Below are 16428 nucleotides of genomic sequence, written 5' to 3' on the forward strand. Positions count from 1 at the left end.
GGAGATCCAACAGGGTCTTGGCGGCTCAATATTTGGTCAGTGTTCCTGGACACAGTCAGTCTTGTGTTGCACGGAGCAGGGTTTTCTGGCCCACTATTTCTTCTTTGACGCTAGTACCTGTTGTCACTCCTCTAACCTGGTAAGTCCCTTTTTGTTTTCTGTGGTTAGTTAGCTTCAGGGAGCCACAAAGGGGCTCTCCCAGAAACCAAGCATTGAATGTAATGGAACATCTTTTTCTGGTAGAGACCCAGTGACTCCTCAATTCCTTCCCTTCCCTCCAGGTTCGTTGGTTGATTGTTCATCATCTCCTGAACTAGCTGGTCAAGGGATCTGACTGCAAGGTGGTGTTGATCAGTACTAATGAGTCTTCTAGCTAGTTTGAGTGAATCTGTTGTTCTGTGTGGATAATTTGCAGAATCATTTGACTGTTTTAAGGCTTCATTTTCTGTGAACCCTCCACTTGTCTTGATAGTTTCCCTGACTTTCTAGATGATTTCCCGGTGGAGTGGTAAATTGGCACTTGCTCCATGTGCCTTTGTGAGGGGGACCAGGTTCTGTCAATGGTTTCCAATAGGCCAGACAGAACTTCTATAATTGGTGTGACCTCTTAGTCTGGAGTAGTCTCAGCAAGAAGGCTTCAAGGAGCCACCGGGGCTGTAACAAAAATGACTACTCATTACATTAAATACTGTGTTTTAATTTGGCATTTTTATAGTTCCATAGGTCATATAAATTTGAGTTTTAATATGTTACAAATGTTCAGTCCTGATTGGTTAGATTGACTAGAATTCTGTTGTATAGACATTGGTCAGGATCTCACTACTGGTGCTCATAAATATTCCTTAGCTTAAACAGATATGATGCAGAATGCCTGTGATGGATGGTATTCAAAGAGCAGATAGTAAGAGTGAAAACAAGAAACCATAGTTAATAATGCAGATATGGAAGTGTAAAAGTGCTAACTATATAGATAAAATTATAGGTGTTTCACTTGTAATGGGATTTTGGTGTTTCAATGGACTACTTTATTGTAGAAAGTGAAGAATATACAAGCTTTGGTAGTTTACCTGTCACTTTGAAACCTGTCACTTTGGTTCATAATTCTTGAATAATGCTTGTATGATGTATATTTTGTATACATGTAATTAATATTTGTTAATAATTTGAAATCTCACAAAATGTTGGTTTACTTTTGTATGAAAGTCTCAGAAGAGACACATGTTGTTTATTAAAGAAGAGATGATTTGTTGAGCAGAATTATTTATTTTCTGGGCCATTTACAGGGGGTAATAATATTGCCATTGAATGACTTACAAATGGAGACTTACGGGCTCACCATAGCCCGTGCTACTTGGAACATTTTGTTCCAGGCAGCGAATCTTAAACAACAACAACAACAAATGGAGATATATACATGCCAAAGAAATTTTTCATCCATTCGTCACAAGTTTAAACGTGATAATTTGTACATGAATCATAATTATGCAAGTTTAGTATAGGTAGATACAGTACACTTAGTATTATATTTCAAGAGAATATAAAATTATTAAAAAGAAAAAAGATAAAAGCATAGGGTGCTTTCTTGTTTGTGTAATTCACACATTTTGTCAAGTTGTACCATACCATACAAAAATTGATATGGTCACTACTATACAAAAATTCCATTTTTGAGGGAAATTTCAAATTATTAAACAATATTAAAAGGAAAGTGTAGCACAGAGATCCCTTAGTAACAGATTTACATTCCATGTATTTAGTATAAAGGATATTTATACTGAACATTATATATGCAAGATAAATTATATTTTATATATAATAATACAAAACTGGAAAAGTAATAAAAGGTAATTTTCATTAGATCAGTAATTTGCAATAATTTACTTTAAAAGTGAAAAGATGTTAGGAAAAACTTTCCAAAAATACGGCAGTAAACATTAGTTGCTGAGTGATAATCTTGCCTGTATGTATAAGAGCATCACTTATTATAAGAATAAGAATACTATATCCTACAGGATCCTTTAGTAATTCATAGTTTAACGAAGAGCATATAAGAATGCATCATACAATTTAATAGTTTATATAAATGTTCTTTTGTGAAAACCATCATGCTGGTTAAGGCTGAGAACTACTTCAACTGATCTTCAAATGTATCAGTCTAATTCTGAATATATTTTATATTGTGTCCTTAATGCTTAATATGGTTTATTATATGAGGATTTTATTAATCAAAAACTTTTATATAATTATCTTAACCACTGCACTGAGCAGAGCGCCTTAAGGCGCCCGATCAGGGGTGTGCAGAACGCCATATAGCATTTTTAGGTATTGGGAGTAATTCAGAACTCCTGCTGCTTCACGGGGCTCACATTCTGTATCTCGAGACTCCAGTAAACAGACACCATCTTGAAAAAAATTTATCAGCACACATACTGGCTTTGAGAGCCTTAGTACTAAGAGAGCGACCAACGCTGGCGCAGGCAGGATCAGCTCTCGGCACCGCTGTGCAGCTAGGGACCACAGCACCACATAATAATGATGAATAAATTAGGTAACTGTAATTATTTTGCGTTGAGTGTCATAGATGATCCTGACTGTGATAAAGCCTATGTAAAACATTCAGATATCAGTGAATACAATGCTAGTTATGATAGCCACAGCATGAGGTAAAGACATAGCACCCAGCCATTGTTTCCCTGAATCTATGCATTATGAAACAATCTCATGTTCCTTCACAATATAATCCTGTTGAAATGGATTCATATTCAGGATTATGTGACAGGAATGTTGTAATAATAGAAATTTTGTAGTTGATCAAAGGTGATGTCTGGTTTATATTTGTTTATTTGTGGTATCACCTAAGTTACCATAGTCATTATAATCTAATTGACAGGTAGGCTGATCAGTTAAATACGATATTATTACAAGTCTTTGTTCACATATAATGTTAGTTTTCACATATTTTATTTTCAAATCTTGTTTTTCAGTTTTTAAATTGCTTTAAAATTGTAAAATTTATTTTAAAATTTATTTTTAATTTCCTAATATATTTTATATTAAATAATTATATCTTTTAAAATAATGTGTAGTTATTACACATTTTTATAGCTCAAAGCTGTAGGTCACTTGTTTGAGAGTTGCTGTATATTATTCTTGTAGGTGCCTTGGGTTAGTGAAGTGTGCCTGTTTTAATTTTCATGTTAATGTAATTTTTTCACCTTAGACAAATTTTAATTAGCCTTAGATATGCTAACCAAAGTAAAGGAGTGTGCGTGTTCTGCAGATAGAGTTGCGTGTGTTCAGAAATGTGTTGTGTATTTTCAGTGAATTCTTCTCATTTGAATCGGAAGACTACAAGTTGTTGATGTGCATCACAGTTTTACAACTCACAAACTTCTAGTAACTTCAGCCTTTGCCTTTAATATTTTAGCATTTTTAGTGTTTCCTCTAAATTGAAAGCTTTTCTACTTGTACTCACTTTTTTGTTGTTGTCATATATCTGAGAATTTACACATGCTTTATTAGCATGATAACCAAGCTATACTGCAGAAGTGAATTCTTTGACTCCTATTACTAGAGCCTAAATAAATTTAAGTGTTTGTAAATATTATAGGTACACCATTTACCAAGGAAATGGATAATATTTAGAGTGTGTGTGTTACTATCATTGTAGTTGCAGAAGGAGAGCTATGCTCATGGTGTCCCACTTTGTAAAATTTATTGTATGCAATCTTTAAACTACTGTACCTGTATTTTTGCCACATACATCCTTTTTCTAAAGTTTGTTTTATCCCTCAACTACAGCATTATTTCAAGTGATGATCATGTCTTCACGTTTTCTTTTATCTTGCAAATTAGATACCTAAAGTAAATTTAATCTCTGTAGGTCAATTGTTTGAGTCACTGAATCCACTTTGTTACATGCCTTTGAAATTTTTAAAATTTACATGTTTCTTTTAATGTGGGCACCACACCACTCCTGCACACTCTAATTTCAACTTCATGTAAGCAGTAAAATAAATTAAATCATCTCTATTCTTGTGAATTGCTGTCCTGAGTTTGGCTAGCATTTCATAGATTTCTTGCACTTGCTATTGATGTGGTTCGGTGGTGAAGTATTGCTTGTAACAGTAATTAATATTCCTTTTCGTTTCTCATTTTATTAGAATTCTGTTGCATGGGTGGGTTAATGTGATGTTTTTGTGTATTTGTTACCCCCATTCCATTTGCAAGTCATTTTTCTTCATTAACATTCCCATCCTGAGATCTGCTGGTGCACTACCCACTGAAGTGAATCCTGGGTTGAATGGCCATGTATGAAGGCTTTTAATAATGTTACGTTTGATCGTGTTTATTGTCATACATTGTTTTATTGTACAGGTACATATACATGCTAAAGATGATTGTCTTTTAATTATACAATAGAACAAAGAAATGCACTCATTATAATTTGTTATAACAAATTGAATAAAATACTGTATGCCCTTTTCCGTGGAGAGCCCCTTCGGCTCCCCCAGAGCTATATCGGGCTGATGTGTATATATTAGACAGTGGCAACAGTCAATCGAAGGAGTTCTAAGCCTACCGGGGACCAGAGCCAGAACTCCCTCAAGAGAGGCACGAGGAGCAATGGCCTAAAAACATCCCCGTGTAATTAGAAGCAGTCTTTGTCTGCCATCTACCAGGTCAGGCACCCAAAAAGGTAGGAATTCCAAAACAAACTACTGCCGGTCAAAAATTGCAAACCGATAGCCGAACTAGCAAACAGAACTCCCCAATCAAAAACAAGGAAACAAACATGACATCACCACAACTGCCGTGCATCCATCTACACAACCTCCCCCTCCCTGGGAGGAGGACGAGGGGAAGTCTCAGACCTCCACGCCGGCAACTCTTCTCAGTTCACAGGCTGTTGTGATGGTGAACGGCCGATCGCTCTGGCTCCACTCTTTGCGCAATGCTGCTTAGCGGTGTTGTTGCTATGTGTTGGTGGTGTGTGAGCCAGGAGTAACACAAGAGTACTGGGGCTGCATGCACCTAGGGTGCCCAGGTGCCCTAGGTGCCCTGTAAGTACTGCCTTTGCAGTTTAGGGTTATCTTCTTTGAGCCATTCAGGAGCAGCTACCTCCGTGTAGTTCTGTCGCTGCTTGGTGATTGCCTGCCCTTGGGGTTCAGCTGGGGTGGTTCTTACTCCTGTTTGCCCTTGGGTAGGAGGTAGTTTCATCGCTGGCTGGGGCTTGAGGTATATATGCATAGCATCCAGTTCTGTTCAGCTGGAGACATTGTGCTTTTGCGGGGGTTTTCTTTGATTTGGCTGGTGGGGGTCTGCCTTGTGTGGTAGTAGGACCACTTGTAGGATTTTGGTGGCCCTCCACTAGGTCCCTGTGCTTGCACATGTCGCAGGGGTTCAGCATTTAGTTTGTTTGCTTGGTAGCTCTGGGATAACCCGTTAGCAGTACCTCGCCTGGGCTTCCCTTTGCAGTCAGCCTAAGCACCCTGGAAACCCCCAATGGGGCTCAGTGGTCCTATGGAGGAGAACTCTTGAGTTCTACCTCGCCTTGTGTTAGTTTGAAGGTTGCTTTATCCCCTTGTCTCAGGGTGACACTCACCATCTGCCTCCGCCATGCTGCTTGTTGGAGTCAGTGACACCTATGACCCGGAGTCCTGCGAGTGGGGTTCTTTGCTTGTACTCTATTCATCCAGTCCACTGAGACTGAAATTCGGGTGCAGGCAGCTTTAGTGTTGCATGCGAGGTTTTGGTTACATTACATTCAACACTGGTTTCTTGGGGGGAGGCCTGTTGGCTCCCCGGAGTTATCCAGGCTGAATGAATATGAATATCTTTCTGGCATCAGTCAATGCGTGGAGTTCTTGCCTACCGGGGTCCATGAGCCAGAACCTGGCCCCCCTCTAAGGCACGAGGAGCAATGGCCTATAGAGGACCCTCCCTCCCCCCATGTTTGGGAGCATTCTATGTCTGCCATCGACTGGAACAGGCACCCAGAAAGGTAGGCTCCCCAAAACAAACTCCTATTCTGGTAAAATTATTGCAAAGGAAAGCTGAACAGGTGGACAAAACTCCCCAAACAAAAATTAGCAAACTAGCATGACGTCATCATGTCGACGTCATCATGTCGCTGCGCCTCTGCGCAATCTCCCCCCCTCACCAGGAGGGGGAAGGGGGAGCCCCAGACCCATCTGCTGATGAACCAACCTACAGTTCTTGGCTGATGGGAGTCTGGTGTGGTCGTACCACACCAGACAGTTTACAGTTTAGTGCCTTGTGGTGTGGACTGGCTCGGTTTTGTTGTGGGGCGTCAAGTTTACCGCTTTTGTCGTCTTCTCTTCGGGTTGAATCTAGCACCTCGTTTTTTCACACACCTTACTCCGGTCGTGGTGTCCCGCCTGCGTCTGTTAAGTGTTCAGATTCTGGCCTACCTCGACGACTGGCTGGTTTGGGCTCCCAGCCAGTTCGAGTGTCTACTCGCCAGGGATTTGCTTCTTTCCCAGCTTGCCAGGTTCGGGTTCTTGGTGAACTGGAGGAAGTCCCATCTGGTTTGGGACGCTCACACTGCTTCCTTGTCTCTGCCTCTGGTGGCTCTGCCTCTGGTGGCTCTGCTTCGCTTGCGATCCCACCTTTGTGTGTTTCTGAGGGGTTCCCAGGTCACGCGGCGGTTGCTTGAGAGTTTGTGCGGGAGCCTGAACTTTGCCATGATGGTCTACCCGCCGGGTCGGGTGTGACTTCGTCGGCTGTTCTGGTTCCTTCGGGGACGTCCCTTCCGCCTCTCTCGCAACCATTGGGTTCGGCCTGCGGGGACTTTGCGTCGGTTGCTGCGTCGCCGGCATCCTCTTCAGATTCTCCCTCCCTCCTCAGGGAGGGAGCAAAGCATTGGCAAAAAATTATAGACCAGTTGCACTAACATTGCACATCATAAAAGTATTTGAGAGAGTGATTAGGAGTCAGGTCACCAATTTCATGGAGACCAATGACCTTCACAACCCAGGCCAACATGGATTTCGAGCGGGAAGATCGTGCCTCTCACAGCTACTTGAGCACTACGACAAAGTCACTGAGGCATTAGAAGAAAAACAAAATACATGTAATTTTTACATGTAAATGTTCCCAAATAATTGCTTTATTGCACAATAAAATTTAGCAAATTTTACATAAATTTATATTTCTTAAATTTTCAGGATATAACTTGTAGTACATAACTTCTTTATCAGTTACTTTGCTTCTTTATTTTGCTACTCAGTGATAAGAGTTATATACAATATCTAATACAGCATCACTACAATCCTGAAGACATAACTGGTAAAGTTTGATAATGTTTGAATTACCAGTATTGGGTACCGGTTAAAAAATAATAATAATAATATGTTGAATTTGTTAAATAATAAGTTTTTGGTTAGTGTCAATGTAATAATACAAATAATGCTGAAAAATTAAGCACTTGAGTGTAGATGTAGACATCACTTAAAAGGAATTTTGTTCATGTCACAAGATGTGGATGAATATAGGAGAAAGTATTATTTGTATGCTGATATGTCTATCTTTATTTGGTACTATTTGTTAAATAGAGATAACAAGAGCATATAAGAGTATTACGTGTTAGTTTCTTTGCATGATTCATTCAAGGATCAGATTCCTTCACCCTGGTGATCAGTTTTTGAAATGTTCTTTTAAATTACATTGAGGCCCATTTAAATTGCTTGCATATAGGTATTTATGGCATTTAATTATGTTGTGTAATAAATAGAATTCTAAACCCTGGTGTAAAAAGTCTAATCTTTTAAATGCGAATCATTTTCTGTGGGGAGCCCCGGGGCTTCCTGAAGCTTTTCAAACGGATATGTGCTATATTAGTTTAGGGTCATCAGTCACAGGAGTCCTTATACCTACTGGGAACCCTGAACCAGAACCTGGTCCCCTCAGAGAGATGCAGGGACCAATGGCCTATGAGCACTTGACATTTAAAGTATGTTGTAATTGTCATTGACCGAGGAGAGCACCCAGAAAAATAGGCGAAACAAAATAGACCACAATCTGGTGAAAACTGCGACCTACGTCCGAACATAGCAGAAGAACTCCCTTCTGCTATGAAAAGAAAAAGAAGAAAAAAGCAGAAGAACTTTTTAAAATGGCGTCTGTTTACAAGAGCCCTGATGAAGGTGAGGTGATCCCCGTGTATCCGCGGGCTGTTTAAATATTGCGTAGTACTCCAACACATCATATGATGTGTTGTGCAGTTTAATGGTTAATGCATTCCATCTGTGTTAACTACTCTGATATTGAAAAAATTCTTTCTAATGTCTCTGTGACTGATTTGGGTACTATGTTTCCACCTGTGTCCCATTGTATGTGTTCCACCAGTGCTAAATAGTTGGTCTTTGTCCACGATGCCAATCCCGCTGAGAATTTTACAAGTGGTTATTATGTCTCCCCTTACTCTTCTGTCTATCAGGGATGTGAGGTTAAGCTCTCATAGCCTTTCCTTGTAACTCATACCTCTCAGTTCTGGGACTAGTCTGATGGCATACCTCTGAATCTTCTCTAACTTTGTCTTGTGTTTAACTAGGTATGGATCCCAGGTTGGAGCTGCATACACCAGATTTGGTCTGACATAAGTGGCATACACGGTCTTGAACAATTCCTTACACAAGTTTCTAAAGGCAGTTCTACCTTTGTGTTTAACTAGGTATGGATCCCAGGTTGGAGCTGCATACACCAGATTTGGTCTGACATAAGTGGCATACAAGGTCTTGAACAATTCCTTACACAAGTTTCTAAAGGCAGTTCTTATGTTGGCCAATCTAGCATATGCCGCTGATGATATCAGCGGCATGTGCTAGATTGTCCAACTCCAATCTGGGAAATTGGGCTTCTGGGAAAATGTGGGTTTAGGGAAAATGTGGGCTTCAGGGAAAATGTGGGTTTAGGGAAAATGTGGGCTTCTGGGAAAATGATCGGTGTGATATCAACCCCCAGATTTTTTTCTCTATTTGACTCTTGCAGGATTTCACCTCCCAGAGTGTACCTTGTGTTCTGCCTCCTGCTCCCTTTGCCTAATTTCATTACTTTACAGTTTCCTGAGTTAAACTTTAGTAGCCATTTTCTAAACCATTCCTCCAGTTTGTCCAGGTCATCCTGTAGTATCTGTCTTGATTCTTCTCATAATTTCTGGGGGAAGCCCTGTCGGTTCCCCGGAGCTAATCAGGCTGATATAATAATATTAGACTTTTGGCATCAGTCAATGTGTTTGGAGTTCTTTGGCCTACCAGGGACCACGAGCCAGAATCTGGCCCTCTTAGAGAGGCATGAAGAGCAATGGCGTATAGAAACCCCCATGTGTTTGGAAGCATTCTATGTCTGCCATCGACCGAGTCAGGTACCCAGAAAGATAAGCATCCCGAAACAACCCCTTATTCTGGTTAAGAAATTGCTACTGAGAGCCAAACTAGTGGACAGAACTCCCCAAACAAAAACAAGCAAATGAGCATAATGTCACCATGTCGCCGCATGTGGGGCATCAGAGTTACCGCTTTCGTTATCTCCCGTTCGGGTTGAACCTGGCACCTCGCATTTTCACACGCCTTCCTCGGGTTGTGGTGGCCCGTCTGTGTCTTTTAGGAGTTCGGGTGTTGGCCTACCTCAACGACTGGCTGGTCTGGGCTTCCAGTCAGTCCGCTTGTGTGCTTGCCAGGAATTTGGTTCTTTCCCAGCTCGCCGGGTTCGGGTTCTTAGTGAGCTAGAGGAAGTCTCATTTGTTTCCCTCCCAGGTTTGGACTTAGCTGGGTCTTGTGTGGGACTTTTGGACCGCTTCCTTGTCTCTCCCTACGGAGTCTCTCCTTTGGATGTGGTCCCACCTTTGCCTGTCACTGGTGAGCTCAAATTCCTTCAAGGTTACTTGGTTTGCCGCCTCCTCTCTTAGTACAGGGGATTCTCCTTGCTCTATTGTGAAAACCTCCTGGAATCTCTTGTTGAGTTCTTCACACACTCACTTAAACCTCACTTCGTTGGAAGACAGAAGAGTTAGGGGGGACATGATCACCACATACAAGATTCTCAGAGGAATTGACAGGGTAGATAAAGACAGGCTATTTAACACAAGGGGCACATGCACTAGGGGACACAGGTGGAAACTGAGTGCCCAAATGAGCCACAGAGATATTAGAAAGATTTTTTTTAGTGTCAGAGTAGTTGACAAATGGAATGCATTAGGAAGTGATGTGGCAAAGACACCATACACAGTTTCAAGTGTAGATATGACAGAGCCCAGTAGGCTCAGGAACCTGTACACCTGTTGATTGATGGTTGAGAGGCGGGACCAAAGAGCCAGAGCTCAACCCCCGCAAGCACAATTAGGTGATTAGGTGAGTACACACACCTCCTTGTCATTCTCTGTGTATCTGTTCTCTCCTTTTCTCAATTTCATCACTTGTTCCTTCACTGCTGTTTTCCTCCTGATGTGGCTGTGGAGAAGTTTTGATTGGGTCTTAGCTTTACTCGTGATGTCATTTTCATACTGTCTCTCTGCTTCTCTCCTCACTCTTGAGGTATTCATTCCTGGCTCTCTGGTGTTCTGTTATTCCTGTAGTTTCTCCATGTTCTTGTACTCAATTGCTTCATTACCTTACATTCCTGATTGAACCATGAATTCTTCTGTTGCTTTTAATTTTTCTCCTTTTGGGCTGGGATAAACCTGTCTGCAGTTTCTTGACACTTCTGGGTGACATTATCCATCATATCTTGTGCAGTCTTTTCTCTTGAGTTCTGTTTCCCATGGTATTTCCATTAGGAAGTTCCTCATCTCATCATATTTTTCTCTTCAGTAATTTAGCCTTTTCCTTTTCTATCCTTTCCTTGGATAGGATATCCCTACCTCCACCAGATACTCAAATGTCAATACGCTGTGGTCACTCGTTCCCATGGGGGGCTTCAAATTTGACTTCCCTTATTTCTGACTTATTCAAGGTGAATATCAGGTTAGTCTAGCTGGTTCATCATTGCCTGTCATTCTTGTGTGTCCCTTGACATGTTGGCTCAGAAATTTTCTTGTTGCTACTTCCAAGAATTTAGCTCTCCATGTACCTCATGGAGTACCACCTCCATTGTACCTCAATGTGGTTCCCAATTCTCCCAGTCTACCGTTCCGGGGTTGAAGTCACCCATGATTCAGAGTCTTAATTCATTCCTGCAGACAACTGAATCTGCTCTCTCTATTATATTAATGATTGCCATGTTGTTTCCTATCAAACTCCTGTCTGGGTCCTCTTGTCATTTAATGGAGGGTTGTGTTATATTGTGGGTTGGGGTGTCGTTGATCCTTCTTTATGGACAACCCAACCCAAAACTCGGTAGAGTGCTTATACTTTACCAGGAGATCACCCTGGGCGCTTCTGGCTCTTGGAGAGGGGCTCAACGTCATACGTTTAGGGGATGCGGCTCCAATACTTAGCCTCGTTGTCACGTGCACACACCCACTCGAGCCGCTGTGACTCCCCACTCTCTAATTATGTGATATGATCTCCTCAATCCCCTTTGTTTTATTAGTTTCCCATTCTACCCTGTCCACAGCTGTGGTTCTTGGTTCTTTCTCTCTCTCCTTTTTTCCTACTTCCTGGGAAGCCTCACTAGGACAAGGGCAAACACCAGCAAATTTGAATATATTTACTGGACAAAGCACATACACAATACATACACACATATAATGATAATAATAATGAATCCTACACTCAATACTATTTCAGTCAGGTTGCACTCCAACACCATTAGAATTCTATCATCTGCTTATCAAGTGGTATCCTATCTCCTGATTCACCACCTAATACTACCAACCTCCTCAAGTAGGCCAAGTCTTATAACACAATGTTGCACTATCAGCAAGAGAATATATATCTATAAACACATACAAGGAAAACCAGCGTATGGCTGCAATAACATAAATATTAGTATAAATGTTTCTTGATATACAACAATGATCAATCGAACACCCTATCAGTCCTAGAACACATATGTATGTCTCTGCAGGTAATCCAGCCTACGACTGTAACCTTATACTTCAGTATAAGTACTCCTTGGCACAAAAATGGCAAACAATCACTCACCTTTCACTGCGTCTTGCACACTAATGACCACCAAACACTCTACCAACTCCCTACAAGTTGAACCAACCAGAACTTCCCTTCCACATCTGGAAGCTCACTACCCTGATATCTTCAGGTTCTTCCGGGTTTATCTACCAGGATCCTCCGCAGCTCTTCCAGGCTGCTACACCATGAAGTCTTCCTTGAGCAACTATGGTGCTCCACCACTTCTACCAGGGTCCTCCACAGCTCTTCTGGCTGCTACACCATGAAGTTTCCTTGAACAGAACTGGAGTTTCACCACTGGTATTACAGAAGCACGTGACACTCCTCTTCACTGCTTCTCCTCACAACTCGAGGTCCTACTCTTCACTGTGGGGCTACTCTTCCTCAGAGTACACTACTTCTTCAACAATCTTGGAGTCTCTTCCACTAACTCACTCTACTGGCTCGAAGTCCACTCAGCAACTTCTTCCAAAGACAAACCTGCAACCCATTGACACGCCAATAAAAATGTTTCCTTATAAACACACAGACGAAATAATCCACACTATATGTTTGCATCCAACATCTATCTGCTCTCTACATACTTTGAGAGTGGACTCCCCTGTTTGGGCTGGTCCATGCTCCGCCTTGCCAGGAGGCCCTCGAGGCAGCTACCCCGCCAGGAGCTGGGCTCCCTCAGTCACCTGCCAGCGCTCAGAGGAGACGGACATCGCTCCGTCCTCCAGGACGTTCCTCCATCTCCACTCTCTTATTTTAGGCCTTCTGCCTTACCAAAACATGTCTAACTTATCAATAAACATTCGCTACTGTCGCTGGGCACACGACCAACTACAAGTAATCACTACAAACTGGCTTAAAATTGTGCTTACCACAGATTGTCTAGTCGAGGGCGCTCTCCCTCTGACGGCATCTGATCAGGGCGCTCCCACGCCCCACGATAATGTCTCTGGGCAGCTTCACAAACGCTCCTTGCCGTCCAGGACTTGAGACCTCACGTTCCTAGCTCGATTCCACAGCTGGAACATCTGCACACTTCTTTCCTCTTGAAAGCATATCCAACAGGGGATCCTCTCCAACGGGAGCTCAAATGGAGCGCAGCTTTCCCTCACGATGTCTGGTACTCAAGTGGGGTCAAAGCCCTCCAGAAGCGAGCCTCATGCCTCCAGCAAATTATCCACATCTCATAACCAGTCATTTATCTATTTTCTTATTCACTGCCCATATTCTTAAACTCTCTGTAAAATTTACCCAATTATTTTTACATATGAATCTTCATGTCTGTATATCTCCAACCTCCTAGTCAGGTCAGGCTTGATAGAATAATTCTCAAAGGGGAGACTCGTTTTTCGGCTACCTGGGAACATAACAATTGTAAATGACTCCTACTATTATCTTAGGTCCACCCATTGTCATAGTTCCTGTTATGTAGTCTCTGAATATTTCACAGCCCGGAATTTCCATCTCTGCAAAACTCCAGTCCTTCCTTATCAGCAGAGTCACTCCTTCTTTTCCTTCCCTCTTTTGCCCTACTATATAGTAGTCCTGTGGAAACACTGCATTTGTTATGATGCCTGACAATTTTGTTTCTGCGAGTTCTTTTACATCTGGGGTTTCTTCATGCACCCCTTCAGAGAGTTCACTTGCTTTATTAGTAATCCCATTGATGTTTGAGTACATTACTCAAGGGGTAGGACTGGTCAGGGTAGGGGGGGGTGTTCCTGTACCTTTTCCCCCTGTCCAGCTGTTACTCCAGGTTCTGATTCGGCTGTGTTAGTGAATATGTTTTGGAACGGTATTTGGGCACTGGGGTTTTGGAGGTCTAATATGGTCTTGGCTGCCAGGTATCTGGAGAACATCCTTGGCCCTCTACAACCTTGTGTTGGTTTTGAGCGTCTGTAGCAGCTGAATGTCTCTGAAAATGATTGATACCTGCAGTGTCTGCCGCCTTCTTGGTAAATCCCTGTTTTTTTTCTTCTCTGTGCGTAATTAGCATCTGAAAGCAGACGGGGCTTCCCACAGAAAACCAGCGTTGAATGTAATGAAATGCCAGTTTCTGGGTGAGCCCTGGAGGCTATCTGACACCCTCCCTCCGGTCAGCAGCTTTTATATCATTCTAGAACTGACTGGTGGGTGGCCCACCTCACCCAAGCTGACTCCCCCTTCCCCCAACGAGGGTACTAACGAGTGGGAGATTAGTGTGACGAAGTTTTGCTTGTTTGTTTTCTTTGGGGCGGAGCTCTTTTTTTATATTTTCAGGGCGTAGGTCGCACTTTTCAACCAAGTAGTAGTCTGTTTTGATTCGCTTACCTTTCTGGGTGCCATCCCTGACCGACGGCAAGATGACATATTTAAACGTAAAGCGTTCATGAGCTATTGCTCCTCGTGCCTCTGAGGAGACCAGGTTCTGGCTCGTGGTCCACGGTAGGCATACAAAACTCTGCAACTGATGACACTCAAGCAGTATGGTACTTGATCAGTAAGATAGCTTCAGGGAGCCTCTGTGGCTCACCCCAGAAACTGGCGTTTCATTACATTCAACGCTGGTTATTTTTATTAACAGGACTTGTGATCTGTTTTAGTGTTAGCATAAAGAGGCTTGTCTATGTTGTGCATATAAAAGTGAAATACATTCATAAAGATTGCTCCATACAATATTACTACTGCACTGTATATATATTGTGAATTATAAATTTTGCTTAAAATTGATCAAACCACAATTATTAGTCCGTATACATAAATATACATGTAAGTATGCTGTGATGTTCTTTCCAGTTATCAGACAAAAGTGCTTAAGGTTGTATGCATTAGAAATGCTTTAAGATCAGTGGACATTGCATCTTTGCTAACATAGGAGCTCATGATAATAAATTCAGCTTGTTGCAACACACACAGGTTTTTAACTTTATGTTTATATCAAGTGTAAGTAACCTATTATTATATTTATTCTATTGGACATTATGTTGTGATTTTTCCTCTAGTCGTCGCACAGATGCATATTGTAGGTTATCAGTGTTGATATATTTTAAGATCAATGACTACTCTGGTAATACTTCTCCTGATGTTTGGCCCTTTAACGGTGCAAGATGCTTCTAATTTTATGAATATGCACAGTGAAAGGAACTTAAGATGCTGATTTTGCATTTTCTATAAAAGACAGTGTTATTAAGAGATACATAAAAGGGCTTAGTGATATATAATATTTTAAGTTAAAGTGTACTGGTGGTTTGTTTGTTTATATATATATATATATATATATATATATATATATATATATATATATATATATATATATATATATATATATATATATATATATATATATATAAAGTTAATGAAAAACTGAGTTTTGGCTGTCAAGAAATGTATAGAGATTATTTTGAAAATACATTACATGTAGTTGTAAATTTAATTGTATTTTTTCCTTTAATCATTTAACTGCACAACGCACCTGCAGGCCCACGTCTGGGGTGCGCTACGCGCACCCGGGTCTTTGTATTTTTCACTTTCCATTCAAAACTCCCACGGCTACATGGGGTTCACATGAGCTTCCTCAGGGCTCTTGTAAACAGACGCCATGTTTAAAAAAAATCGTGGTCCACATTCCCGGGTGTGAGAGCCTCAGTAGAGAGTGAGCAACCAAGGCCGGCGTATGCAGCATGAGCTCACAGCACTGCTGTTCAGCGTGTGACCACAGCATCGCCTAATAATGTCAAAAAATATATATAACTTGTATTATTTTAGCTATGATAGTATTACAGAAGAGTCTGAGTGTGATAATGACTGTGTACAATGTTCAAATATTAGTGATTCAATGCTGTTCATGATGTTCACAGTACTAGCCACAGCACGGCAGCATTATTTCGTCCATCTAGGAATCTTCAAACGACTTCTTAAGTTCCTTTACAAAATAAACTTGTGGTAAATTATGTATTTACAAGATTTAGTGACCAGTATTGTGATAACAGCAGGATTGTGGTGATAATGAGCACTGTGTATAGTATTGTGGGACGAGGAATTGTGGTGAGGGAGCGAGGGAGAGAATCGAGGTAGCTCACTGTGGGTGGCAGCCACTCTTGTTTTGCTTATCATATTAACTTAGTGGTTCGCTATGGTGAACACATATGTACGTGGGTATAGACAATGTGTGTATATACCCCATGTACATATGTGCATTGTATTGTGGGACGAGGAATTGTGGTGAGGGAGCGAGGGAGAGAATCGAGGTAGCCTCACTGTGGGTGGCAGCCACTCTTGTTTTGCTCATCATACTAGCTTAGTGGTTCGCTATAGTGAACACATTTATACATGGGTATATACCATGTGTGAATATAGTGTAGTA

The sequence above is a fragment of the Procambarus clarkii genome, chromosome 30 (genome assembly GCF_040958095.1).
Source record: "Procambarus clarkii isolate CNS0578487 chromosome 30, FALCON_Pclarkii_2.0, whole genome shotgun sequence".
NCBI classification, from domain to species: domain Eukaryota; kingdom Metazoa; phylum Arthropoda; class Malacostraca; order Decapoda; family Cambaridae; genus Procambarus; species Procambarus clarkii.